At 51.0% G+C, this 16240-nt stretch overlaps 1 protein-coding gene across 3 annotated transcripts in view; it reads left to right on the forward strand.

Annotated features, from left to right (window-relative positions):
- Positions 1-329: 329 nt before the first annotated feature.
- MIDEAS (mitotic deacetylase associated SANT domain protein) overlaps positions 330-16240 on the forward strand; it is a 70283-nt gene continuing 54372 nt past the window's right edge. Inside the window, exons 1-2 of one of the 3 annotated variants that reach the window (XM_045072582.1) lie at positions 330-629; positions 2535-3516. The gene's annotated coding sequence lies outside the window, so the exon portion shown is untranslated. The remainder of the gene's footprint in view (positions 630-2534; positions 3517-16240) is intronic. The other 2 variants (XM_045072570.1, XM_045072577.1) reach the window with 2 other exon arrangements.

Genomic DNA, 16240 nt, shown 5'->3' on the forward strand with positions numbered 1-16240 from the left:
ACAGTACAAGTCATAGCAACCGGATGACGGCATGGCAACCCAGCAGCTGTGGCCACGGCACATGAGAACAATCAGAGCCTGGTGTCTCTGGAGAGAAAACAGAAGAGGGCTCTACAACTGCCAGCTTGTACGGGGTTGGCCGAGGGGAGGGGGGATGCGGGATCAACCGCCAAAGGAGACCGCCTGCCCTAGTAAGGGATGAAAGAGTGTGACCTCGCTCCTGCTTCCTCAAACTTTGTTTTGTGTTTTCAAAGCGAATAATTTGTTCTAGTGGGAGAGGAAATGATGTCGAGAGAAAGATACCATCACGTGGACAGCATGTTCTTTGTGGCCCTGGAAGGAGTGTGGAGGCGATTCTTATCTGAGATTGTCCACCACCTGCTGTTCAGCCGTGGGCCCACGAGACTTTCCTTCCAGTTTTAGAGCTGTGCTGAATTCACCACCTCTTTTGGCTGCCAGGCTGGGGAGCCCTCCTTTCCAGCACTCCTTCCAGGACCAAAACCTGACCCCACCACCCCCTGGGGTGTGCCGGTGCCTCAAGAACAAGGTCGAAGATCTGAGCCAGAGGGAGAGGACACCCGGACAGATGTCAATTTCTCATGATCAAACACATCTCCACATCCTCTCAGGTGGGTGACATCCAACCCCACTACACCCTCTGAGCTGGTTTAAATTCAAGGATGACCCCGGCTCTGCCTTCAGTTCTTAGGATTCACGTGTTTCCCCTTAGCTCTGGTCCAGGCCCCTGCCTCTTCCTCCACATTCTGCTTTCCAGGTAAGGGACCAGGAAGCCGTGTGGGGTTGTCACTGGGCTCACACGGACTTCTCTTTTGGCCTGTGCATTAGTTACCCACAGCTCTCCAACAAATGACTATAAAACCCTGCACCTTAAAACAACAAACATGTATTATTTTACAGTTTCTGTGGGTCAGGAATCCCGGCAGCTTAGCCGGGAGCTTTTGCCTCAAGGGCTCTCTTGAAGCAGTGGGGTTACAGGTCTCATCTGAAGGCTCCATTAGCATAGGCGAGGGGAAGTATCCCAAGCTACCTCAGGGGGGGTTGTTGGCAGACCCCACTCCCTCTCCACAGGGCTGCCTTGGGACATGGCAGCTGGCTTTTCCACAGTGAGTGATCCAACCAAGAGAGAGCAAGAGAGAAAGAGCACTCAAGATGGAAGCCACAGTTTTTTTAGAATCTAATCTCAGCAGAGGTGTCACGTGATTTCTGCCATATACTATTTGCTGGGGGGAGTCAGTGAGTCTAGCCCACACCCAAGAAGCCAGGATTACACAAGGGGGTGGATACTGGGAGGCAGGGGATCACTGGTGGGAGAGGAGGGGAAGAGGCGGTGGCGATACTGTCTCTGAGACCACCTACCTCCGCTTCTGGGCTGTGGTCCTCCAGCAAATGCCACTCCGTAGAGAGAAAAAGCAATGCATACGTGTGCATATGTAAGTGTCAGGCCTTCGCACCTTTACACCACCTGTTAAATTATTCCTGGGTATGCAGAAATTCTGAATATTCATGAAATTGTGACTGGGAATTCAGCATTGCAATACCGTCCTAGCAAATACAGAGCATCACGTGATTGTTTTTAGACTCCTGGGTGACCTACTGTCTTTATTCCCCTTGATTGTATCATTGCTTGCTGGAAGCAGAATGCACGAAACAATTGCTTCTATCTATCCCCAAACTGAAGTGGGCAATCCTTCTCACTCCCACCCCTCCAAGAGTGCGATGCAATAAGAATTTCAGAAAATTATAATTATTAGGAGTCTAATAATACAAGTATACTTCTCAAAGCAGCATTATTTTTCTTCCATGGTATATTTTGTATTTATAAGGTACCATTAATTATGTCTGGGTAGAAGTCAGAGCTAGTACATAAGGGCTGCAGTGTGGGGGATTTCATGTTGCTAGGAGAGCTTCATCTGCATACTCCCCATTTTTTAAAAAAATATTTTATTTATTTATTTGTCAGAGACAGAGACAGAGAGCACAAGCAGGGAGGCACAGGCAGAAGGAGAAGGAAGCTCTCCGATGATCAAGGAGCCCGATGCAGGACTCAATCCCAGGACCCAGAGGTCAGGACCTGAGCAGGTGGCAGACACTTAACCCACTGAGCCACCCAGGCATCCCCCCATACTCCCCATCTTCGGGTGAGTCTGCATTTGTGGCTTCCCACTAGGTATTAACACAGACCTGGGGATCAATTTCCAGTTGTCATTTTCCATCAGTTTCACATCTATCTTTCTGGACAAAGCCATGCAAAAAGATGAAGCATTAGAACGGGAGGTTCTGTGATCCGGCCAAAGTGCTAGTAGAAGCAGTTATTTGGAGGAAAAGGAAAAATTGTTGAGCCCTAAGGGATGCTTTTGAACCACCTTTAAAAAGCTCCCTGTTTTCCACAACAAGCTACAATGAAGCTAATGTTTCTGTTATGAAAGCCCTCCACTGCAGTTTCAAATGTCCGAGTTTTTTTTTTTTTTTTTTTTTTTAAACCACAGCAAAGGCTAACCCAGTTTTCTCTCCAGCTTTACAGGAGAGAATTCTTCCCTACAGACTGCCGTTTAACTACTTTGTTGCTGTTTATCAGAAACCAAAAAGGTGGTTTTTTGCTTGCAGTTTTGAGTACAGAGAGCGAATTTATTTTGGGCAGGAATGAATTTCAAGACTACTACTGCCTGAAGCTCCGCTTCTCAGGGCTCCACCCCAACCCTCTAAGGCGCTTTTGGCCCGCGATGAAACACGGAATGCTTCAGGCCCCAAAGAGATCTTCTGAGAGTTGAGTGTAAAGGAAGAGGTGGAAGTCGCGGGGGAGGATGAGAACAGAAACCATTTTGCAGCGCCAACTTGGACGCTGGAACAGCCCCCCTGAAGTGTGATAAATGGTAAACGTCCTGCGCGCTTAGAACCCGTGGAAATGACGAAGGACAAGCGTGCAGACCTTTGGAGGGAACGTGGGAGAGGAAACCTGGGTTTTAAGGCCCAGCTTAGGCGTTGTTTGGCAAAACACAGAGCACTTCGCTTTCTGACTTGACCTTCTAGCCTCAACGCGAAACTGAAAAACTTTCTCTTCCTCCTCCCCCATCCTTTTGTCTGTGGGGTTGGGTGTGTTTCGCCTGGAACCCCCAGCTCGCCGGGGTCCCGGAATTCCAACACCACCTTCCAGACCCAGGTTTGAGAAACAGGTTCGGTCGCGTTTCTTCCGCGCGTCAAGGACCCCGAGGGCTGCAGCCTCGGAGGACGACCGCCCGCGGCCCCCCGCAGCCGTGGGCCCGCCGAGCCGGGGAGTCGGCGCCTCCGGGGCCACCGGGGCGCGCAGAGCCGGGGGCGGGCGGCTGCAGGGCCCGGCGCGCCACCGCGCGAGCTGCTGGGTCACACGCCCGGGCCGCGCCGCCGGCTCCGCGAGGAAGTGACGACTGCGCCGTCCCGAGAGCAACAAAGTTTGAGTCTGCGGGCTGCGCTCGCCTGCGCCCCGCGCCCCTCTGAGCGGCCCTGGGATCCGGCGCGCAGGTGAGCCGCGGGCTGGGCGCCCCTTCGGCCGCCGGGGCGCCGGCGTGGGGCTCGGAAACGCGGTGGGGGGGGGGAGGGTGGGTGCCGGGGCTTGGTCCGGCGGGCGGGCTTGTGGGGGGCCGGGTTGGGCCGGCCGCGCTGGGCGCAGGGGTGCGGGCGGCGCGGCACGGCGGGGGGCTGGGGGGCGCTCGGAGGCCGGGACCCGGGACCCGGGCTGCTCCCCTGCTGTCGCCGGTTTGCCGCGGGGCTTGAAACAGCGGGCTCTGCAGCTGGGCCTCTCCGGGCGCCGTTTGCGAGAGGAGGGGTGCAGGGAGGGGCTGCCCGCGGCCTGCGTGCGGGGCTGGTCCTCCTCCCGGCGTCCCGCATCCGCACCGGCTGGGCTCAGCCGCCCGCCCCTGCCCTGCCCGGTGCTTCCCAGGGAAACGTGCTCTTCCTCTTCGTAGCCCTCGGTGAGGTTGCAGGAAGGAAGTTAAAGGAACTTTCCCCCCACTCTTCTTCGCTCGGCCCTGCAGTGACGAACAGCAGAGCGACTCGGACGTTTGGGAAAACAACCGTACGCATTTCCCAAAAGCAAAACCAGAATGGGCCCCAAGCCCCCTTTCAACAGATCTCTCCCGACTCCCCCCACCCTTCCTCCTCCCACACCGCGTCCCCAACCTGACAGTAATCCCTAAGGCCTAACACTTTGCAATTTAGCCATAAAAACTGTCAGCACACCCACGTACATATGTGAGTGTTTTCTATATAAAACTCCGAAACCCGCTTCCAGTGCACTCTGGCATCTCGCTCTCTTCTGTTTTCTAAAACTGCCAGGGCTGCAGGGTGGTGCTTGCGAACTTTGCTGGTGCTTCCCGCCGCCCTCGGTAGCCTCGTGGCGCACGGCTTTTTAAAGACCATCCGAGAAGTTTATGACATCCCCACAGAGCAACTCGGGGCTGGCAGACTGGGCGGGAGGTGTTGGGGGCGGGGGGTGCGCCGGGGCTCCCTGACTTGGAGGCTGCGAGCCGAGCAGCTGCGGCCGGAGCGGCGGGGCGAGTCAGGGTATGCTGGAGTGTCCGTCGGTGCGGTGGAGACTCCGGACGTGGGACGTCTAGAGGTTGGATGTTGCAGCTCCTTGCTAGCAGCAGCTTCCTGCCGGCCTGTAATTACAGCGTGATTGCACAGTCAGGCATTGTTGGCGTGGATGTTTATACACAGGCTATTGTGCAAGGCGTGGTGGCTGCGAACAAAACGCAGATTTGCATTGCAAATGCCCGGGACAGATCTGGGCTTGAGCAGCAAGTCACCAAGTTCTTTCTGGCCTTTCACCTTAGCTAGGTGATTTATTTCCTGGCCTCTCCCTTTAACCTCAGACAACTTGCCAAACACCGGAGAAGTGGAGACCCAGGAGGGCAGGATCCCTGCACTCCCAACTTAGGCAGCCTAAAAACTATCCCAAGGACTGTACCCTTATTTGTGTCTGTAGAAAATGTGGGATGACGTCAGCAGGAAAAGGAGATGGGAGATGGCTATCAACCTCCCTAAACGGGAAAGCAGTTTGAATTAGCAAAATTGCACGGTGTTTGGAGTGGGGCCTGGTTGCAAAGAGGACACGTCAGACTTGTGTGACTGAGCTGGCGAGTTAGACTTTGAGCCTTGGTGTCAGCTGCAGAAACTTAGTAGGTGGGTCCTAATTCCTTTATTGTGTTCTGGGCAAAGGGAAAAGTGCTGGGGCTTGGAGACTGGGTGTCTGGGATGGTGTCTGGGGAGGGCAGGATGGGGCCGGGGCGGGACACCTCCTCCTCCCAGAGGCGTGAGTCAAGTACACTTTGTCCAGGAGGGCCCCAAGCCCATTTCCTGAGTCAGGCCTACAGCACAGAGAAGGGTGGGGGGTCCTCCTACCCGCTGAGCTTGTGTGCCTCAGGGAGAGAGCCAAGCCTGCAAGTGTGGAAAGAAGGCAAACTGGTTCTCCTCCACGGCCTCCGATGTGGCTAAGATACGGCTAACGGTAGTCGTAGTTGAGGGATTGAAAACACAATAAAAAAGCATGTACAGGATATAGGAGGGTTCTTTTGCTCCCACCCCTAGAAACACCCCTGCTCTCTCGTAGAGACAGAGTGGCCTCGGTGAAAGATTCTCATGGGACAGCATTCAGCCCCGCACCACGGGGCTGCTCTGTGACTTTGTGGTACCCTCTCCCAGTGCTTGGGCAGCCTCTCAGCTCAGAGTGGCAGGAACAGATAGCCCTGGCACCCTGGAGCGCCCCATGCCTGGCCTTCTCCCCAGCCCAGTAACTGAGTTTCACCTGGAGGAGAAAAATGCCGTTTTGCAGGCTTGTGCCAACTGTGTGTCATGGGCACAGTGACAGTTTGCCAAAGCAAAATATTAGTGCATAGTCCCTGGCAGTCACCTATGTGCTTCCAGAGACTCGAGGAAAAACATGTGAAATCAGCATGTTTCTAGGAAGTCTGGAATATACAGGCCCAGCAGCCACAGGGGAATGAGGTTTAGAGCAAAACACCGCTACGGTAGGAGTTCCTGAGCTGCACGGCCTCCTGTTCCGGGTCCATTTGGGTTTTTCCTGAACTTGACTGTCAAGGTTCGGGTCAGCTGCGTCCCCTGACCTACTGGTGTCCAGCACTAGCCTTGAGGGAGAGAGGGGGGGAGCATTCCCTTAGGACCTCAAAGAAAAGACAGCTCTGAGTCGAGGTACTTGGTGTTCATTTAGAACCTGCAGAGCCTCAAGGTGCCGAAAGGCCCTCCAGTAGTGTAGGCAGAAGAGTGGAGCGGAGGGACCCCCTCCTTGTAAAGGCCAGAGAAAGAAGGAAGGAGTTTCCCTGGAGTTGTGGCCTCACCAGCAGCCGTTGCCTGCCCGCATCTTCAGTTCAGCCCGGCTAGTTTTTGTGCCTAACTCAGGCCCTTCTCTTGGCTTGCCCAGTTTTGCCTCAGCGTTCAGAGCTTTGCCTGCAGTTGTACCCAGCCCAGGGCGAGACCAGAAACAATGCTGACTTCCTCTCCCACCTTACATAAATGCTGATTAGTGGCCCAAAGTTGCTGCCCAGTTCATGCCCGCCTACCCCCCCCACCCCCGCAGCAGCCCTCCTGCCTCACCGTGCACCACTAGGAACAATATTGAAAAAGCATGATTCAGAACCTGACAGAGTTTACACATCATTTTGTTTCAAGAGGAGAAACCATTGGAGGTAACTAGTAAACTCAGCAACTCTCTCAAACGCCCCAAAGTGCCACTGACAGAGGCAGAAGGAAAAGTCCCCTGCAAGACGGTGGTCTCCGAGGGAAGGCCTTTTACGCTCCCCAGGCCCGAAAGTTCTATCTCTGTTCATCTGCCTCCTCCCAACTGCTTCACTCCCTACACCACAATCCAGTGTTTTGACACCACAGCTAACCTCCAAAAAAGGAGGCAGAACACCCCACCAGCTGAAAGAGGGCATGCCAGACTCTGAAGAAAGTGCCGCAGTTTTCCAGATGCCTGGCGGGTCAGTGCTGCACATTCATTTCCTTCTTTCAAATGCTCTCGCCTTCATTTCTCGTACTCCCTGAAGCATCTCTTTCTGAGACCCTTAAACTACTTTTTTTTCCCTCGTCTACAGGACACAGGGCTTTGCTTTATGACTTTCTGTATCGAGTGCTACTTGAAATATACACACGGGGCTTTGCATAAGCCTGGGATAAAGGGCTCTCTGTAATGTCACTTAAAATGCCTGGTTGCAAGGGTCACCCTCTTGCTCAGCAACCTTCAGTGGCTCCCTGCTGTCTGCACGGTAAGGATCAAACTTCTAGGCTGGCGGTCAGGGCCTTCCACACAGGGGTCTGGCCTCTGCCGCTCTCCTGCCCTCACCCTCTTCACTGACCCAGTGACCCACTCTGTGTGTTTGTCCAAACTGCCGGTGGCCAGCCTTCCTGCCTCTCTTGCTTCCCCAGAAGCCTGGAATGCCTTTTTCTTCCATTCTGCTTGGCTCAGTCTTGCTTTCTCTCCAGCCCGGTTCTGTTCTCCTCTTGAAGAACTTCCCCATCCCATCCTGTGCTAACATTCACCGGGACCCTGTACCTAAGAAAAACCTAAAAACCTGGACTAAAGGATTTTTAACATTTCTTCTGGGCTTCAATCATACACTTCACTCAGCTTCTTCTTTTTTTTTTTTTAAATTGATTTTTATTTTATTTTACTTTTTTTTTTTAAATTTTATTTGACAGAGAAGAAGAGACATCTAGAGAGGGAATACAAGTGGGGAGTGGGAGAGGGAGAAGCAGGCTTCCTGCTGAGCCAGGAGCCTGATGCGGGGCTTGATCCCAGGACCCTGGACCATGACCTGAGCTGAAGGCAGATGCTCAACAACTGAGCCACTCAGGCGCCTCCCCCCCCCCTTTTTTTAATTTATTTGACAGACAGAAATCACAAGTAGCTCTCTGCTGAGCAGAGAGCCTGATGCGGGGCTCGATCTCAGGACCCTGGAATCATGACCTGAGCCGAAGGCAGAGGCTGTAACCCACTGAGCCACCCAGGTGCCCCAGCTTCTTTTTTTCTTTTAAAAATATTCTATCTATTTATTTTTCTGAGAGAGAGAGAGAGAAGGAGCATGAGATAGGGGAGGAGCAGAGGGAGCGAGACAAGCAGACTCCATGCTAAGTATGGAGCTTGACACTGGGCTCTTTCTCAGAACGGTGAGATCATGCCCTGAGCGGAAGTTGAGAGTCGGACACTCAACCAACTGAGTGAGCTAAGCCACCCAGGCACCCCACCTTCATCCAGCTTCTTAATATGACTTTGGGTGGATCACTGTTACCATTTTTTAAAAAAAGATTTTATTTATTTATTTGACAGACAAAGATCACAAGCAGGCAGAGAGGCAGAGAGAGAGAGGGAAAGCAGGCTCCCTGCCGAGCAGAGAGCCCGATACGGGGCTCGATCCCAGGACCCTAGGATCATGACCTGAGCTGAAGGCGGAGGCTTTAACCCACTGAGCCACCCAGGCGCCGACGTTGTTGCCATTTTTCAACCAAACTGGAAGTCCCTATTTTAAGTGTATTTGTATCTCCAGGCCGGGGGCCCTAACTCATAGCGAGTCCCAGTAAGTATTTGGTGGTGATGGTGAAGATGATTGGGATGACGACAGTGATGATGATGATAAAATGGCAATAGCTGTGCTGTCCTGTGTGCTTTGTGTGTAGACACGCGCAGCCACTCCAGGCTCGGAGGACCGTGGTTCTCGGGCTGTATTCTGAATGTTCACCTAGCCTTCCCTTCTCCCGATGCCTCCTGGCTTTGGACGTCACCATTCTGTTCCATTTCCAGCCCCACTTCCCCAGGGCCACCGGATAGTATCTGTCCAGCTTCCACACTGATTTGAGCCTGGTTGACCTGCCCCACAATGTCCTATACCTGAGCACCAGCTCCCCCGGGAGAGCCTTTGTCATCTGTGTTGGCCTGTTCTGCCAAGGGAACCAGTCTGATAGGAGGTAGGGCAACTCTCAGGCAAGACTTTGGAGGAAGACAAAGGTGCTTCCTGGTTCGTTGTAGCTTTGTTTCGCCCAAAGAGGCACTGAACCTACAAAGGTAGGCTAAACTAGAACACCGAGTCTCTGGGAGGAGATTCTGGCTAAACCCTAACGTTGGCCTTGACTGGACTAGTTCTCATGCTGTTATTCTCAATTTTGCCATATAAGCTAGATTCTTTTCTTTTTGAATTGAGACATAGTTGAGATATAATTTGCATACCATAAAATGTACCCTATAAAATAGATTCCTGAAAATATTATTTTTTCAAAGATTTTTTCTTAAAGATTTTATTTATTTATTTGGCAGAGAGAGACACAGCGAGAGAGGGAACAGAGCAGGGGGAGAGGGAGAGGGAGAAGCAGGCGTCCCTCTGAGCAGGGAGCCCAATGCAGGGCTTGATCCCAGGACCCTGGGACCCCCATGACCTGAGCCGAAGGCAGACGCTCAGAGACTGAGCCACCCAGGCACCCCTTAAAGATTTTATTTTTAAGTAATCTCTACACCTAGCCCGGGGCTCAAACTCAAAACCCCAAGATCAAGAGTCATATGCTCTACTAACTGAGCCAGCCGGGTGGCCCCCCACGTATATATATATTTTTTAATGAAAAATGGCTCATAGACTTCTTTTTTCTTTTTTAAAGATTTTATTTATTTATTTGCCAGAGAGAGATACCACAAGTAGGCAGAGCAGCAGACAGAGAGAGGGAAGCAGGCTCCCTGCTGAGCAGAGAGTCTGATGCGGGGCTCGATCCTAGGACCCTGAGATCATGACCTGAGCCGAAGGCAGAGGCCCAACCCACTGAGCCACCCAGGTGCCCCCCAAATATTGTTTTATTTAAAAATAAAATCTGGGGTGCCTGGGTGGCTCAGTGGGTTAAAGCCTTTGCCTTCGGCTCGGGTCATGATCCCAGGGTCCTGGGCTCGAGCCCCGCATCAGGCGCTCTGCTCAGCAGGGAGCCTGCCTCCTCCTCCTCTCTCTCTCTCTCTCTCTATCTCTCTCTCTTCCTGCCTCTCTGCCTTCTTGTGATCTCTGTCTGTCCAATAAATAAATAAGATCTTTAAAAAAGAATACATAAACTTAAAAAAATAAAATTATTAAAAAAAATAAAATAAAAATAAAAATCTGATAGATTCTCCCCCTCCCATTTCCTATTGAAAAGGTAATATTTAAATAAGGTTCAAATTTCAAAAGAGATAAATTATATAGTATAAAGTAAATCTCGAAAGTCATTTCAACATTAGATAGGAGATTACATATTATGCCCACATATACAAATGCAGTAGAATTAGAAAAATATCTATTTTTAACCTTGAGGGAAGGAAGACCTTCTTAAGAAAGATTACAAAGCAGAAGCCATAAGAAAATACTGAATGATCTGATAACATGAAATTTTCAAAAAATAAAATTCCCCTTCTCTAATGTTCCCATTTCTTCAATCCGTCAGTGTCCCTGTCTTGGGCAACTATGATTTGTCATTTTCAACCATGCTTCCAGAGGTAGCCTTTGCAGACAAGAAAATCTGAATATGTAAGCAAAATTCTGGCATACTGTACCCAGGGTTCTGCATTCTGTGTTTTTCACTTAATATATCTTGTCGGTTATCCTATAACAGTGCATTTAGAGCTGCCTCATGTTTTCCACTGGCTAGATTGTATTCCCCTGTAGGAAAATGCCATCATTTATGTAACTAGTTTCTTACTGAAGAGCACTTGGTCTGCTTCCTGTCTTTCTTCAGGACACACAATGTTGCAGTTCATATGTCCAGCGGACTTTGAATTGAAAATTCTTGAACAACATACATGAGTGAAACTGTGATTTACATAGAAAACTATTTCTGATAAGTTATGCCTAAACGGCATTTAATAAAGCAATCATTTCTAGAATCTGTGGTTTCCCTAAGTAATCAGCTTTTATTTGTCTAAGATTTTATTTTTAAGTAATCGCTGCACCAAATGGGAGGCTTGAACCCACAACCCCGAGATCAAGAGTTGCCCGCTCCACCAGCTGAGCCTGCTAGGCGCCCTGAACAATCCCCTTTTTAAAATTAATTAATTAATTAATTAATTAATTAAAGATTTCATTTACTTATTTGACAGAGAGATCACACGTAGGCAGAGAGAGAGATGGGGAAGCTGGCTCCCTACTGAGCAGAGAGCCTGATGCGGGGCTCCATCCCAGGGTCCTGAAGCTGAAGGCCTGAGCTGAAGGCAGAGGCTTTAACCCACTGAGCCACCCAGGCGCCCCAAGAATCCCCTTTTAGAGTTGACTAGGACCTCAGGGATTGTTTTCATCCAGCTCCCGATTTACAGTAACTGTGGTAACAGCATCTCAGAGAATCCTGAGGTTAAGCATTTAAAGCCGGGAAGGGCACTTGTAGTAAATCATCTTTAATGCCGTTTCAGAGAGGGAAAGTGTCTTCTCTGAGATCACACAGCTATGGAGTGAAGGGTTGGGACACAAATTCTACATTCTATTTCCTTTTGCCATCCTGCATGGATTATCTCAGTCACGTAATCAATCCTTAGTTCCCTCATGTCTGTTTGTGAGCCAAGAACTCGATCTCTTCAGTTTCCTTAAGGCAGTACACAAAGATTTAAAAAGAAGAAACTTGGGGGACCTGGGTGGCTTAGTTGGTTAAGTGTTCTGCCTTCCGCTCAGGTCGTGATTCAACGCCTGGACTGAGCTCCTGCATCAGGCTCCCTGCTTGGCGGGCAGTCTGCTTTTCTCTCTCCCTCTGCCCCGCTCTCATGCTCTCTCTCTCTCTTGCTCACACTCAAATTAAAAAAGTCTTAATAAATAAAAAATTAAAAATAGAAAGAAGAAACTTACAAACAACAATGAACAAGGGGGGTGTAGGGGGAGGTCTTTAAGAAGAGAGTGGGATACTTTTTTAGTAAGCTTCTTACCATTTTATCATCTCATTACAGACTTCATTGATCTTAATTGCTGTCAACTTGTTGAGTCCCTAAAAACTCCTAACCAGGCCCAGCTGGCCAGTGATTACTGGGTATTTTCTGAGCGTAGGACGTGGGTTGGGCTACATTGCGGAAATGGAGAAATCCTCCTAGTTCCTGAGATCCCAGTCGTCTCCTGAGGGACCCAGGAGAAGGCCCAGGAACACACTTTTCTCTGCCGTAAAGCACTAGCCCTCTGTCTGCTCTCCTCTGTCCCTCCCCAGTCTCCCTGTGGCAGCCTCCGTAAGGGGCCTGAGTGGGATCTTCCACAAGTCTGTGTCCACTTCCTCTGTGGCTTCCCAAGAGCAGGTGTTCTGTGACAACTTAGGAGCCAACAGCCACTCCCCAACCCCACTTCCACTTGCCCTAGACGTGGTGGAAAGCTCAGAATTTCCTCTACCATTTCCCCAGGGAGGCTCTGCTGAGCCACCCAGCTGGCATTTAGGATCTGACTTGCCCAAGGACAGAGAAAAAGAAACCAGCCAGAGCCGCAGTGGGAACCCTGCCCAGCATGGTTTACAGGGTACTTTCCCTCGCGTTCTTATTCCTTGTCATTCGCTCGTGCGACATGCATTTATTGAATCCCTACTGTGTGCTCTGGGCTAGGTCCTGGAGATACAAATATCAGGATTCAGCCCCCCCCTTCAAGGTACTCATGGTCTGTGAGGGAGACAGACATGAGCAAAAGCCAAGGACTGTTAGTGGCAGGGACATCGGTGTGATGGTGTTCGGGGGTCTGTGGTCACTTCTGCCAGGCCAGAGGAGACAGGAGTGTTAAGAAGGGTCCACAGTGGCCTCAGGACCTTGCATGGTGCCTGTGCTTGGTGAACGCTGTGGAATGAATGAAGAAGGTGATTTTGAGTGGAGTTCTAAGAAACGAGTAGGTGTCCACCAGGTGGCAAAGAGAATCAGGGTATTCTTGACACGGGGAGCAGCTCAGGCCGGTGGAGTGGAGGCATGACATGACATGGGTCGCTCTGGGAACCGCAAGCAGCGGAGTGTGAGGGAACACTGGTGGGAGAGAGTGCTGAACGGGGCAGGCAGAGGCCGGGGCTCCTGCCAGCTGTTTGTGTCGGCTAAGAGGTTTGGATCTTACTGTGAGAGCAGTGGGAGCCGCAGAGGACTCTGTGTGTGTGTGTGTGTGTGTGTGTGTGTGTGTGTGAAAGAGAGAGAGAGATTGATTTATTATTATTATTTTTTTTTTTTTAAAGATTTTATTTATTTATTTGACAGAGAGAGATCACAAGTAGGCAGAGAGGCAGGCAGAGAGAGAGGAAGGGAAGCAGGCTCCCTGCTGAGCAGAGAGCCCGATGCGGGACTCGATCCCAGCACCCTGAGATCATGACCTGAGCCGAAGGCAGCGGCTTAACCCACTGAGCCACCCAGGCGCCCTGATTTATTATTTTTTTTATTAAAGATTTTATTTATTTATTTGACAGAGAGAGAGATCACAAGTAGGCAGAGAGGCAAAGAGGGGGAAGCAGACTCCCTGCTGAGCAGAGAGCCTGATGTGGGGCTCAGTCCCAGGACCCTGGGATCATGACCTGAGCTGAAGGCAGAGGCTTTAACCCATTGAGCCACCCAGGCGCCCCATTAAATACATATTTTTAAAAAATGACTTACTGTGTAGCTACAGCTTCAAGACAAGTTCCAAACAAACTTGATTATCTCCCTTGAGCCCCTCTATCAGACCTCCTGGAGCAGACATTTGGAGATCCCAGAACATAGATGGTGGTTGGAGATAGGGAAGCTGATGACTTGACCCGTGAAGAGCAAACAGCAGAAGGTGAGGGCATCACCATTTAAGAGGTGCAGTGTGGGGGCGCCTGGGTGGCTCAGTGAGTTAAGCCTCTGTCTTCGGCTCAGGTCATGATCTCAGGGTCCTGGGATCGAGCCCTGTATCGGGCTCCCTGCTTCTCCCCACCCCTCTGCCTGCCTCTCTGCCTACTTGTGATCTCTCTGTCAAATAAATAAATAAAATCTTAAAAAAAAGAAAAAAAAAAGAGGTGCGGTGTGAAGGTATCAGCAGTAGAGACTGGGAAGGAAAGAACGGTGGGGAAGGAAGAACCCCAGGAGAGCATGGTGTCATGCTGAAGCGGGGGGACAACTTTGTGTTTTACGAAAACGGGACTGTGATTCTGTGCACCTAGTACGGCGGGCGGCACATGGAAACTCTCCGCAAGTATTTATTACACGGAGCTGAAATTGATCAACTGTTGATCACTGGGTACGTCAAGAAAGAAAGGACCAAAAAGAATGATTGATCTAGGAATTAGGGGGCTTTGCACTGGGGGCTTCTCCTTTGCTTTCACCTCCCTGTGAAATAGGTGTTGCCGGTATCACCTGCCCCAGGGTTGCAGTGGCATGTGCAAGCTGTAGAAGCCAGGTTTCCTGGCTCCACGTCCACCTTTCCCTGAGTTGGTGGAGAAATACGGAAGAGTCCCAGGGAGAGGCAATGCCTTTCATTTCTTTTTTTAAAATTTAATTTAATTTTATATTATTTCTTTTCAGTGTTAATGCCATTCATTTCTTTCTTTCTTTCTTTCTTTTTTTAAAGATTTTATTTATTTATTCGACAGACAGAGATCACAAGTAGGCAGAGAGGCAGATGAGGCGGGGGGCGGGGGGAAGCAGGCTTCTCTGCTCAGTGGAGAGCCTGATGCAGGGTTCGATCGCAGGACACTGGGATCATGACCTGAGCGGAAGGTGGAGGCTTTAACCCACTGAGCCACCCAGGGGCCCCAGTGCCATTCATTTCTGATAGTATTGGATGTGAGGGCGATCTGGCTGCGACATCTGTCACCCCATTGATCGCCAGGGTTGATTCTGCTGATCTGGCTGGCTAGGCGGGTGTCCCCTTCCTCCCTCACCGCTCCATGTGCGTCCCTCCCGAAGCTGCGTGCTCAGTCGAAGAGGACGACCTTCCCCGATAGAGGAGAGGACCGTTCTTCGGTCAAGGGTATACGAGTAGCTGCGCTCCCCTGCTAGAACCTCCAAACAAGCTCTCAAGGTCCATTTCTGATAGTATTGCCCCAACCAGTAGAATCAGGGACAGAGAGGTTGTGAGAGCCAGCATTTATGGCATTTGCCCGTATTTGCAACGCTTAGGTGGCTGTAGTCCTCTCAGATGTGTGGGTATTTAAGTGAGACTGCCTTCACAGAAGGTAAGATAGAAGTTTGAGTGTAGCTGTTATCTTGGGGGCCAGAGGAACCACTGTGGAGGTAAAAGGACATGGTAGGGTAGTCCGGCTAAATGAAGGAGAAAAGGAATGCATCGGGACGATACATGGTGTCTCCTTGAGAGCCGGAACAACAAGGGCTCGGAGTCCCATCAGGACTGTGGGGCCTTGGGTGTCTAGAACCAAGATGCTAACGCCACTGACCTTGCATCTCAGTCCTGGATGCTGCTGCCCCCTCCAGAAGGAATTCTGAACTTGCGGCAGAGGCAGAATCCAAACCCAGGCCAAGCAGCTGGTTGTCCAGCTTAGGTCACACGCCTTGATCTCGCTGCGGGTGGGGGGGGGGCGGCTGGGGGTGGTGATGAAGAGTGAGGCCGTGGAGGTTGAGGTGCCATCTCCCTGCAGCAGGTGGAGCTCTGCCTCCCACCGGGGCTCACTGTGGGGTGGGGGGGGCATGCCTGAAAGTGGACTGGGGAGGCAGAGACCTAGCATCCCCCCCTTAGGCTGCTGAACATATCTACATCTTGATTGTAATCTCTTTTTGACATTTTTCTGAGTCCTTTAGCCTCCAGCTAAACAGCAGGATTCTTACATGCTCCAGAGAGCTCTGGAGTCTGAAAGATTCCAGTGGAAAAGACAGGTCACCCCGGCATCTGGATCCTCCCCGCACATTTGATTCCACTCGGAAAACTTTATCGCTGCCTTCTGAGGAGGGAATCCAAGGCTTGGCTCTCTCTAGCTAACAGCTTGAATTCTCTTTCTCCTCCGGAGTTGGGCGAGACTCTCGGGGCCATGAGGCACGGGGTGTGGGGGTGGGGCATCCTACCTTGCTTTTCAGACTGGAGGCTAGAGGTCTGGCTTCAGGCTTGGTCTGTGGCATGACTGAGGTCCCGGTGCCCCAGCTGTCCAAGACAGCGGGACTGGGCATCTCTCCAGTTCTGAAGATGTCAACCTCATTGAGATGTTCTACTCAGCATGCTGACTGAGAGGGAAAGCTCAAGGAACTAGAATTTGTCTGCCTGGGGTTGTCAGTGTCTACAGTCAAAATCCACAATGAGAGTGCGTTGGGTTAGGTGAGCGCTGCCTGACTTCT

Source organism: Mustela putorius, unplaced genomic scaffold (assembly GCF_011764305.1).
Source record: "Mustela putorius furo isolate JIRA1106 unplaced genomic scaffold, ASM1176430v1.1 tig00000129_pilon_pilon_pilon, whole genome shotgun sequence".
Classification (NCBI taxonomy): domain Eukaryota; kingdom Metazoa; phylum Chordata; class Mammalia; order Carnivora; family Mustelidae; genus Mustela; species Mustela putorius.